Here is a 10,880-nt window from a genome sequence, read left to right on the forward strand (position 1 = left end):
CTCATTGGATCAGAGGTCCTGGTATTCTTGGGAACCCTACTGATGAGTTTTCAAATGTCAATTCCCAGAGGAGTCCTGCTTACTCTAAGGTTCCTTGTAATGAGTTTGAAATGTCAATTCCCCAGTTGAGTTTATGGTTTAATCATGCATTTCCGCCTCAAAGTGCCTGAAATTCAGTTTGGAGATAGTAAAATGCCACACTTGGAAACTTTCTGCTGAAGTTTCAACCATAACCAAAGGCACTCTAATAGTGTGAAGTGGTGTGATATTAGGAAACTAAAGTATCTTATACTGGAAAATGGTAGCGTTGTTTCCTTAATACAGATACAGCAAAAGAGTTAAAATGGCATTGCAAGATACACTAATGTAGAAAAGCAGCTACAGAGCATGCTGTAATTCTGCAAGATAAAAATATCTGCCTTAGTGTTCATCAGTTTATGCTACTTCGTACTAAGACATGTAATAGGAGAATGTTAAAAGTGAGAAGCTGTTAAGGTTTCCTAAAGTGTAATAAACCAGTATCATCACACTTATACAAAATGTACATGTATATAATTATGCGTCCAACATTACACCTTTAATATCCTGAGGAGTTCAACAGTGTACAATTATACTATGTACAGACTACAGTATAAAATGCTGAAAATATGTTCAAATATGCTTCCCTAACTTGGTGTCAACACTATACTGCTTGGGTCCTTTAATTACTACATATCTAAGTAATATACGTTCTGGAATAGGTCTTTTCATATATCTGAAATTCAGGTTTAGATGAGAACCACCCAAATATTGGTTCTGCCCAGGGTTGGGACTATAACCAACTGTAGACATTGTTTTTTGGTGTGGTTTTTGGATCGTTGACAGAGCCCGTATAATTGAGTTCACCCCCTTGTGCAAACTTGTCCTCCCACCGAAAATTAACGCAATGATTTCGCTGATTGGATCCAGTCGGGGGGAAACAGTTTTAACAAAGACAGAGCGGTTTGAGCTGGAAACAGACAGCCTCTGACAGATGGTGCAAATTGGGAAGTAGGCACATGTACAGCTACATGACCTGACTGCAAGTTCACTGGGCTGTAGCAGACAGAATCATATGTAGCATCAGTTCTGTGTTAATGCAGGTTTTTTTCTAAACAGGGGAATAAGGGAGCTGCTCCCTCATGTAACCAGCCAGCTCCCTCGTACCAATTTTCAGATTGAACCCTAAGTGGCTTCTCTTTTTAAAAAATCCCCCCTCGGTCGCTTCGTTCCTTTTTTTGTCATGCTTGCGATCTGCTCCCTCATGCTAAATTTTTCTAGAAAAAAAGCTGAAATGAGTACTGTAGTACCAACTTGGCTGCTTCCCAAACAAGCAAGTACAGATCTATGTGTTGATCTACATGTACCTGGTAATGGTAAGTCAACCTTGTTAACACTGATACATTTCTTTCAACAAGTCTTCTAACTACTAACAGTATGAAGGATCTTGATTCAAGCAGTGTTCTCACTAGGCTGTTAGAGTGTAGGAGCCCCCTACAGTTCAGTTCAGTTCAGTTCATCCTTCAATCAGGTGACACGATGTACTGCCTCCACAAGTTCCTGTCGCGCATGACAGAGGACAGAGCCCCCTACTCTATGATTAATTTTGGACCTCCTACATGTATGCTATGATTTAGCCTGCTATACTGTCTTTCAACCAGCACAGGGGTGTTTTGGGGGAGAACCTTATGACCCTTCAGAAATCTTTTAAGTAATTAAAATTTGACTTTAGAATGAAGCTATAACCAAGGACTTTGCACCAACTTGGCTGCTTCCCAAACTCCCAGTACACATCTATGTGTTGATCTACCTTGTAATGTAAGTCAACCTTGTTAACACTGATCAGTTCCTTCAACAACTTCTAACTACAGTAATGAACTACAGTATGAGGGATCGCACAGTGGAACTCACTGTCACCAAGTACAGTAGGGGCATTATCATTGGATAGCGTTAAACAACGTTTAGAGTTAGATGTTCAAGGGTTGGGTGTAACAAGTCGATCGGTGTAATGTAGCCAGCTGCTGCCGCACCACGTGCCTGCGAAGCTGGTGTGTTATGCAAAGGGCAGTTATACCGGCTATACAGATACAGAAGCTGGTGTGTTACGCCAAAGGGCGGTGATACCGACTATACAGATACAGATTCAGTGTTGCAATGTAAAAAAGAACACCATTTGCTCAAGTTCACGGACACTACTGGAGGAGGGAGTAAAAAAAGATCACCGATAGAAGCAGTAGAGGAGTTTGTTACAGAAGTTATGGACCTGAAACTATACCTGATTCCATAGATGATGTCCCAATAAACAGACTCCACGGCTCCACATCAAATTATTTCAAAGGCTCCCACTGAGCAGGGAAGCCTTGACATAAAAAGTCATCCTGACTGCAATCTATCCACAAATCCCTCACAGGATTTGCAACAGACAACCGCAGACCGAAATGTTTCTTTCAAAAAGGTCAGACGATCCCCTCTGTGGCGGCATCAAAGGAAGGATGAGGACTGACTTCCACATAAAAGAATTCTATTAACTGTTTTGTGTGACTGTCTGTAACACTGCTGATGAGCTTCTTTCTCCACATTTTCATGCTGGAATATATATTGTAGACTTGAAAAGTCTGACAGGACATGCAAAGGTTTCATTGTTATACTCAGAGGCAGGGACATACATGTAATTCATAAAAAAATATCAGGTCATTTAAAGACATCTATTTTAAGCTGAATTTTGTGTCAACTTCAGTTGAAAATAAAGATGATTTCTGTACGAATTGTGAAGACTTTATGGCTCCCATGGTGGTTTGGGTGGCAGAGGGGGAGTGGCACCCGACATTAGACGTAAAGTAAGTCAAGAGGGACAGATAGCTTCATCCTGAAGTCAAATTTGCATTTTGAAAAAGATTTATGAAGGGTCACAATAAAAGAAACACACCTAAGCTCCTTGAAAAACAGTGTAGGGGGCTAAAATCACAACATAGGAGGTCCAAATCACAGCATAAGGGGTCCAAATCACAGCATAAGGGGTCCAAATCACAGCATGGGGGGTCCAAATCACAGCATAGGGGATCCAAAGCAAAGCTTAGGGTGGCAAATCACAGCATAGGCGGTCTAAAATACTAAATCACAGTATAGGGGGTCCAAATCACAGCATAGGGGGTCCAAATCATAACATAGGAGGTCACTACACTCAAACAGCCTACTAGTAGCAAGATCTATAGGCCCAGTCCTCAGAGCTGTATCTGCAGAGATCTGTTGCCCCCCAGCTTGTGATTAATGCAGCGAGATTAGAAGAGACACTTGAAAGACGAGGTGCGAGCGCGCGGCCGTACACTCGTGACCTCCGGGCTCTGATTACGACCCTCTCCTGGTCTGACCAGTGTGCGCGGTGACCTGAGGGTCACGCAAGTACTCGCCGCTCTGCCAGAAGTCTCATCTATAGGGAATCAGTGATGATAAATGACTGACAGGGTCTATGCTACTAGACAGACGGTCACAAACTTAGGTCAGAAGTTAGCGGCATGATTCTGGCTTGGAGGGTCAAGAGAGCTGTTCGCTGCTATTCACCGCTCTGCCAGAAGTCTCATCTAGAGAGAATCGGTGATGAATTATGACTGACGGTGGTCTGTGCCAGACAGACGGTCACAAACTTGGGTCAGAAGTTAGCAGCGTAATTCTGTCTTCAAGGGTTAAGAGAGCAAATAAAAAAAATTTCCTGCAATTCACTGCTTTGCCAGAAGTCTCATCTATGGAGAATCTGCAATGAGTAATGACTGACAGTGGTCCATGCAAGACAGACGGTCACAAACTTAGGTCAGAAGTTAGCAGTGTAATTCTGGCTTTGAGGGTCAAGAGAGCTATTCTCTGTTATTCCACGCTCTGAAAGAAGTCTCATCTATAGAGAATCGGCGATGAGGAATGACTGATGGGGTCTGCACTAGACAGACGGTCACAAACTTGGGTCAGAAGTTAGCAGCATAATTCTGGCTTCGAGGGTCAAGAGAGTGATTCCCTGCCAGAAGTTTCATCTCTGTATATACACAGAGAACCAGTAATGACTGGTACTAGTGGTAGGGTCCATGCTAGACAGACGGTCACAAACTTGGGTCAAACCTGGCTTGCCTGTCAGTAGGCAGTAGTTCAATGGAAATGTATCTCCTTCACCTGTAAACATACACACATGTGGACACATCCTTGTCACAACAACGCTTCAACACAAATGACAACAAACAACCAGGAATGAAAGTTGATCACAAGGTAGCCTGGGTGCCAGACTCTACTGTGAGTGAGTGATAATCCCTTCGGCCAGATAAGCCATAACCCTGAGTTGGGACCTTGGCTCTAACTATCTCCTCGCTAGGGCTTGGCGGATACTCTTGGTAGCAGATATTAGGGTTTCTCTAAAAAAAAACTAACGCTTATTAAATGCCAGCGTCTGGCACCCAGGCAAATCACAAGACAATCTTCATAAACAATCTTCATACACAACGCAACACCTCTGCACAGTACATGGCCAAGTGGATGGGAAAAGGGCAAATAGTAATTTGCGAAGCATAGGAAAGGGATTAGCGTCTGTGGTCTGTCTGGAAAGGGCACCTTCAGAAACCTCGTGGCATGTTAATTGGGCACAGGTGGTGAAGGATCAGGATACTATCTAATGAAATCTTACGTTCTCTAATTTGCATATTGAGGCTTGGCTAAAAGACTCGCTCCTTGTTGTACACACATGCATTAGGCATCAGATTTTTATGGGAAATGGAAGTAGAAAATCAGCCAATTTGAGGAAGGTGAAAATGCAAGGCAAAGTGCATGTGATAGAGGGATTAGAGCACATGATGGTCACGCAGTGCTGTTATCTATAAGGTATTAGGGGACAGGCTGGTGGAAATTCATCTTCTAGTCTTGTGATGTCTATGTGTGAACATGATACTTAGTACATGTTGAGGCATTCAGTTTAATAAAAATCAAGAAATGGTTGCTTAAGCAATGAAATTGAAACCAGCATCCATAAATTCAGCACCAAGGATAAAACCAAAAGATTTCCTTAAATTTTCTACTTCCATTTGATTACAAGAATTGGTTGTTAAATTTTGCCACATGCTTCAAGCAACAAAATTGAAACTACCATCACTCAATTCAGCACCAAGGAAAAAACCAAAAACTTCCTAAAATCTTCCTCTCCCTTTTGATCAAACTTTCTTACCAAGGAATGAAGTGTTGTTTTGAGAGTACATGTATCTGCCTGTCTGTCTGTTTGTGTGTGTGTCAGTCAGCATGAAGTCTGCGACCTCTGATTGACTTGTTTTTTGCTTTGCTGCAGTAAAACTTCCAAATAGCTTAACCGTCTCCGTTCAATTTCCAACGAGGAGCACCGACTGCCCATAAAAAGCCAACAACCCCACAGCAAATGGTCCGTAATAATAACATAGAAGGACACCATCAACTTCCTACCAAACGCAGTTCATCATTTCACAGTCTAGATATCTGATGGCATTTGCAGAATAGATGTATGCACTTGCCACTGCTACCGGCGCCGTGAAAAGCACGGTTTGAAGTCCATGTGACAGCTATGAAAATTGTGCGACGATTTTAACCACGTCTTGTTCATCCGTCAAATCCAAAGCCACCAATTCTATCCCCCGGGTGATAAACTTGAGTTTGATGCACCTCAGTGCGTGGCTATATATGACTTTGGCCCTGATACGTGACCACTTACGGCACGCTTCGGTCTAAAATTGCCGCTTAGACGGCCGGTGCTCTTGGACCGATGCCCTCCCGTCACTCTATTCCAGTCCCATCAGGCTGAGGAATGCCGTTCGGTTCCAGGGCCAGGCTGAGAAGCCCCCCGGACATGCACAAATGGAGGAGTTTTCCCTGGGAATACTAAGTGCAGAAGCTGCCTGGGGAAAGCAGGCCATAGCATCTGGGAGCTTTGGGAGAGACGTAGCCCAACTAAAACTGCACTTGTTAACAGCCCAAGCAACTAATGTTGGCCCTCTCAGCACCTTGCAGTAATGGACGTTGTGTAACAAGTTTGGCAGGACTTTGAAATGTCTTTACTACATTACCACAGTCTGAACCTTTATGTGCTTTCAAAATTTGTATTTTAAGTAACGTAACTTCCAAGTTCCAACAAATAACAGTGGAATTTTCCTACAGATATGTAAATAAAAGGCTACTACTGAAATAACATTTAATTTATTGTATCAGTTAAGATGTCCTATAAGCATTGAGACAATGGTAAGGGCCCTCCATCCACTTTTAGAAATAACCATTTTTTCTAATAATTCCTCTCTGTAGAATGATTATATATTTACCTAGACAAGACTTAGGTAACATACACGTGATTGGTTTGCCCTGTGCCTATCCAAATGTCACAAATGGTACCTGCTATCAGGAATATATTGTATCCATTGTGAAGGCAACAATATATATATAACAGAAGGAGCACTCTAAGGACATAAGTACTGGTAAGTAACTTAGGCTATAATTAACGACCATGACCAGTGCTCATTAATTTTTTATCACCTTCTGACAGTCTTCAGGGTGATAAATGGATTTCCATGACAAGAAAGACTAAGGACTCAACTTCAATGATAACCAGTCTCTCAAAGAGATGGATGTTATGAAATAGCAAAGGATGCACCACTAATAAGCGGAGAAGAGTTATAATAGTATCATATCAATTATTCATATATTCCAAAATTAGTCAAAAACATGTACACAGCAAAGAAATACATGTACTTACTAGTATAGCAGATGAAATTTTAGACCCTCTGAAACACTGTTTCATACATTCTGAGGAGCAAATTTTCTTTTTAAACTACTTCTTATGATCAAAATATTGACACTCACCTGGTCCACCTGCTAAGCAGGTTCCCAAACTGGTGAAGGAATGGCCTGCTTCAAACTCGGAACTGGTCGATAGTCTCTGCAATGGACAAAAGCAAAAAAAGGATTGACAATCTTTATATTCACTTCAGCTATAAACATAACAGTAAAAACCCTGTTTGCTGACCTTGGACAATAAAAACTGTCATTAAGAAATTTAAAGCTGGTGTGTTACGCCGAAGGGCAGTTATATAGCCTAGAATGGACAAAAGTAAAAAAACATTGACAATCTTTATCTTCGGCTATAAACATGACAGTAAGAACTTATCTGTCTGCTGATCTGGAACGATAAAAAACTGCCATTGATTAAAACATGGTATCTTTAATGTGCACTGCTATTAGCAATGTGCAACTTACAATACTACCAGGTAATAAAAGCAAGACATAAATTCTCTATCTGCTCATCATGACTATAACTTTATCTTATTCAAAGAAACAATGTCATCTGTACCTGTGATTCAAAACCAATTCTCACTGCACTCAAAGATTGATTATAAGGCTATGCCGTACTAAGTACTGTTTGAGGTCCCTTAGTTTATACACCACAATCTAAATCACAATCTGAAAACGGTTCCATCGTGATGCCCATCAGTAACTCCAATCAGCCTTGCTCAGAGGCAATTTCAAACCTGGAACGATGCCTACAATTGAACAAAAAGACTTACACTGTACATGTAGGTAGTTTGAGGTCCCTTCGTACCAAATGTCACAGTAAAAAATCACTGGCAATCTGAAAACCATTCCAGACTTCAATCAACCTCAGAGTAACAGTCCAGAGAGGTAAGAGGGACATAATTTCATCCCAAAAAACACTAACACTGTACATGTATGTAGTTTGAGGTCCCTTCGTACAAAATGTCACAGTGAAAATCACCAGCAATCTAAATCACAATCTGAAAACCATTCCGGACTTTCAATCAAACTCGGAGTAAGAGTCCAGGGAGGCAAGAGGGACATAATTTCATCCAAAAAAACACTAACACTGTACGTGTAGTTTGAGGTCCCTTCGCACAAAATGTCACAGTGAAAAATCACCAGCAATCTAAATCACAATCTGAAAACCATTCTAGACTTCAATCAAACTCGGAGTAACAGTCCAGAGAGGCAAGCGGGACATAATTTCATCCAAAAAAACACTAACACTGTTACATGTATGTAGTTTGAGGTCCCTTCGTACAAAATGTCACAGTGAAAAATCACCAGCAATCTAAATCACAATCTGAAAACCATTCTAGACTTCAATCAAACTCGGAGTAACAGTCCAGAGAGGTAAGAGGGACATAATTTCATCCAAAAAAACACTAACACTGTACGTGTAGTTAAATGTCACAGTGAAAAATCATGGGCAATCTAAATCACAATCTGAAAACCATTCCGGACTTCAATCAAACTCGGAGTAAGAGTCCAGGGAGGCAAGAGGGACATAATTTCATCCCAAACATCGGTGAGAAGAGGGAGGATCAGCTGGCAACGACTGATGAAGAGTATCCCAGCAGGCAGATTACATCTGTTGGAGTAATTAAACCATTAATAATTCTGCGACCAGCTGAAAGAAAGCAGTTACGTTATTCTATGGTAGAATCCTTGGGGGAGGGGCTGAATTATAGTAAATTAATAGTAGGAGGGGACAAAATTATTTGCCAGTTATTTGTCAGACCCAAAAGCGGTACAGTAGTAATTATTTGTAGAAAATATTGAAACTTTAAGTAAGCGGTACAGTGGTAAATTATTCGTGGAAAATATTGAAACTTTAAGCGGGATAGTGGTAAATTATTTTAAAGCTTCTGAAATGCTGTTTCCTGCATCTTTGCTGGGAGACTACTCTGAGTAAGTTTAGTCTCATGTCATCTCTTTGCATATCTTTACACACCAATTTTTTGTCCATCAAAGATGATGAATTGGGCAAAACTTTTGTTGTGATGAGCAGCAAAATTTCATCAAAATGACAGAATGACAGACACTGCCACTGCTACTTAGTAAGAATCTGGCTTATTCAAGACTGTCCATCATATTGACTTCACGGATCAGTCTTTAATACTGTAACACTCCAACTCTTCCGGACATCTTACATACATGTAGGAAACATAGATGTGATATGCAGGGCTTGAAATTCATTTCTGGGAATAGATGCACTAGGGCACCCAACTTAAAAAAACTGGGTGCACAGAAAATTGTTTGGGTGCACCATATAGAATTTTAGCAAAAACTAATTATGTTTCACTTATAAAGAAAAATACTACAACAAGGATTTTCTTGTTTTTTCTGATGCTTACATGTCAACAGTATGCTGTATTACTACAGTAACTATATATGCAAACATCTCTACATACGTAAACCTACAAAAATGTCTGTGCACCCACAGAAAAAAAAGGGTGCACGGCTCCAAATTTGGGTGCACTAAGGTGCACATGCACCCAGTATTTCGAGCCCTGTATAGGAAACATAGATGTGATGTGTGATGCTGTCTTAAGGCTACGAGCAACACCTTGCCATGCAGACACAGAGTCTGCCACAAGTAATCTCCGCTAAGCCCCTGTGTTCCCTGCACCAGTCGCGACACCATCTACATCTATGTACTGTTCAAACAATATTAGGTTTGATGTCAAAGTAAGTTCTTACTGGCAATCCATCTGTCAAAAAAACTTTTAAAGTTATCAGTAATAACATCTCTTGCTATGCAGTGCAGTGTGTATGAACTTTACTTTGTAGCAATTTACCTTCATCGCTAGATGTGAATGGCCGGGATATTAGATGCTTAAAAAATTATTTCATATAATTTGATACTTCGTAATTCTGTGCAGCCATCTGGTCCAACATCACCATTGGGGTAATGGAAGTGTGCAAATTCACTAACAGATTCAGACTGAGCTTGAGTTATTAACACGATGTTCTTATATTATGTATTATAGTATTGTACCTTGTAACCAGTTAACATGTTATCTTTATTTCAGGTCTTGTATTTATAGTAGATTTCTTATTTCATGTTTGTCTGCACGTCTGTACATGTGGGTTATCTAATACCAGTTTACACTGCCTTGATAACCTGTGTCTTGACCTGTTGTCATTGCCAATAAAGAAAGAAAGAAAGAACACACAGTCACATTTGACTCCCAATTCCAAATGCACTTTGAATCGAACATGTGTGACATGGTCATGTGAAAATACAGGTAGACAAGGCAGTCTTGGACCATTTTAACTCAATGTCAGAACAGTGTGACCCCCTTGGACAATTTTGAGGTCAACCAACAGAGACCACAAAATATGTTTATGGAATAGAATTTCGAAACAACAAAGGGGAGGGGTCCACTCTACTACAACTAGACTACAGTGCTCTTTTTGTTTTCTTGAGATAACCATGATGTTCTAGTTCTGTTTTATATCATCTACAAATTATATGACTCTAAAGACGTGTCTTGGGTAACGTATGGAAAATATTATAATCATTCTTATAACAACATATTTTTGATTGGACTTGGAGTCCAAAGCACCATGCTGCCAAGGGTTTAAACGTACACAACGGATTTCAGCAACATATCAATATTTTGGCAGACAACAAAAGTACAAAACAAAGCTAAAGAGAAGGGAGAAAACATATGTAGTTAACAAAAATCACGATGAACGTGGGCTACTCCAGATACATACAAATCCATACCACAACATGTTGTTTCGGTGTTGTAAGTTTCAACAACATGCATCCCTCCAAAGGAAACAAGACAAAACACGCTTCATATCGACGCTGTACGAGGAACAGAGCTTTTATAGTTTCATTACTAGGTGAGGATAACATTTGGGAGAAAATCTGCGCTGTTAAAAGCCTGTTATTTGGTAAAGAATCGCAGAAAAACGGGAGTTTCCTTGTACTCACCTGTTCCCGACGTGAGCTACGTACTCGCTTCGTCCGAGTGGAGGGCTGAAACGGGATGACGCACTTGGGTCTTTCATTTGGGGGTTTCAAAGATTGTTGAGTAATAGAAAAAAGA

The 10,880-nt window shown here is 40.6% G+C and overlaps 1 protein-coding gene across 3 annotated transcripts in view; it reads right to left on the bottom strand.

The window, feature by feature from the left end:
* Positions 1 to 10,828, bottom strand: part of LOC109487154 (serine/arginine repetitive matrix protein 2-like) — a 132,189-nt gene extending 121,361 nt beyond the window's left edge. For 2 of the 3 annotated variants that reach the window (XM_019791125.1, XM_019791127.1), the window contains exons 1-2: positions 10,766 to 10,811; positions 6,865 to 6,940 (exon numbers count right to left, since the gene is read on the bottom strand). The gene's annotated coding sequence lies outside the window, so the exon portion shown is untranslated. Of the gene's footprint in view, positions 1 to 6,864; positions 6,941 to 10,765 lie in introns of all 3 variants that reach the window. The other variant, XM_019791124.1, reaches the window with a different exon arrangement.
* Positions 10,829 to 10,880: the final 52 nt, after the last annotated feature.

This window comes from Branchiostoma belcheri, unplaced genomic scaffold (assembly GCF_001625305.1).
Source record: "Branchiostoma belcheri isolate BF01 breed outbred unplaced genomic scaffold, Haploidv18h27 scaffold86, whole genome shotgun sequence".
NCBI classification, from domain to species: Eukaryota; Metazoa; Chordata; class Leptocardii; order Amphioxiformes; family Branchiostomatidae; genus Branchiostoma; species Branchiostoma belcheri.